The following is a 1,850-nucleotide window of genomic DNA, read 5'->3' as shown; positions in this document are numbered from 1 at the left end:
GCGGGGAAGGGGAGGGATTGCTGACACAGAGAAGGCAGAGGGAAGGGGTTTAGTGCCAGGACTGCTTCCCACGGACCCTGCTGCGGGGGGGGAGGTTGCTGGAGGGAGCAGTGAACGCGGCGAAATGTTTCCCAACGCGTCTGGTGAGCGCGGTGCGGGGAGGAACCGCTCCCGGCACGCAGGGGATGCGGGAGCCGCGGGGCCACCCATCCCCTGCCCGGACACAGCGTTATCCCGGCAAGGAAAACCAATTCCCTGCCTCGGCCAAGCGCCGGCTCCGCTTCTCCCTGGGAAAGGGCGAGAAGAGCGAGTTGTTGCATCAGGGCTTTGCTCCCCTCGGGGGACCCTGGGGACGCCCGGGTGACAGGGTGTCTGTCCTCCCCTCCCAGCACAGCCTTGCGCTGCCTTTAGCCCTTTTCCAGCGTTCCCAGCTCTCCAGCGCCGCTGGAGAAGGAGCTCCCAGCTTCGGTCACAGCTGATCAGACCCAGATCCTTGCAGGGAGAGGAACGGGCTGTTGCGGTGGTTGGACGTGAGGGAAGTAAAGGAGGGAGCTTTGCTGGCTCCTGCCGGTTATTTTTAGCTTTTTCGTGTTCTGCTCCAGCGTGCAGGCTCCCAGGCTGGGTGGGAGCAATTTTGCCAAACTGGGAGCTGCAGGGATGATGGGGATTGGGGGTCCCAGTGGAAAAGCTGTGAAGTGAGCTAGCAGGGTATGGGCAACGGGCTGGAACGGATCCTTGATCCAGCCATCGTGATCCAGGCTTTCCCCTCTTCTCCCAGCGTTAAAAGCTCCCATTATCCCTCCCAGGCCCTCCACAGGAGTCCCGGATCCACCAGTGATCCAGGGCCAGCTGTTTTCTGCATGCCCAGCTGCTGCAAGAGAAGGGCAGGAGGCACCAAGGGAGAGTGTCAGGATTTCTGCCCGTGACAAACCCCCCTGTGACCTTTGCACAGCTCACTCTGCCCCAGAGGTTGTGATTTTTGTCTGCCCTTGGCTCCAGTGGTGGGGCTGGCAGTGAGCTGGGGGGCAGTGACACACAGGGAAGATAAACCATTAGGAAAGCAAACGCTGGTGGCATCTGGGGCTGGAATTTCCAGCTGTTGTGCTGAATTTTTGTCCGTTGTAATGGGATGACTGTGGGAGCAGCTGCTTCTTTCTGGGAAAAACCCTGGGCTGGCACCTGGTGGGTGCCTTGGTCTTGCACTCAGACCAAGCTGGTTGGCCCAGCCTGTGGCTTAAGAGGTGTCAGAACTGGTTTTGTCCATGAATTGAGCCTTTGCTCTGCATCAGGCAGTTGGTTTCCTGAATGTGTTCATTGCTTCATGCTTGAACTTTATTCCAGTTGCATGGATTCCTTGTGGCTACCTGGGATCCAAGCTGTGCTGTCTGTCCAGGAGCAGTGGGAAAGGCTGAGGGGGGGTGTTTGCAGAGTGGACACTGTGCTGTGGCTCTGGCCATGGGTTCAGCAGCTGGAGCTCCTGCAGGATCAGGGTGTGGGATTTTGAAATCTGGCTTCTTGCATTCACGCCAGTAAAATTCAACTGCATGAAACTGGATGGAGAACAGACTGCTGACTGTGTTGGGTCCAGGGAGAGCTGGCTTTGAACCTTCCAGCCTGTTGGAGGCAATTGTAAAGCTGGTGGTGGCCTCGGGCTTGTTGTATCCCCATTCCTCTGGCTGCAGGGCTGCTGTGGGAGTGCTGGCTGTGAGCTGGTTTCCTGCAGATTGCTTGGAAGTGGGTCCTGTTTCCCCAGAGCAGGCTGGGGAGCAGCGGGCAGAGCTTGGCAGGGAAAAGATGGTGGAGACCAGCAGCAGAGCAGGGTGGTGGAAATGCTGCCAGCCCGGATGGCA

The sequence above is a fragment of the Chaetura pelagica genome, unplaced genomic scaffold (genome assembly GCF_000747805.2).
Source record: "Chaetura pelagica isolate M959 unplaced genomic scaffold, ChaPel_1.0 scaffold152, whole genome shotgun sequence".
NCBI classification, from domain to species: domain Eukaryota; kingdom Metazoa; phylum Chordata; class Aves; order Apodiformes; family Apodidae; genus Chaetura; species Chaetura pelagica.
This window is presented reverse-complemented; position numbering follows the sequence as displayed.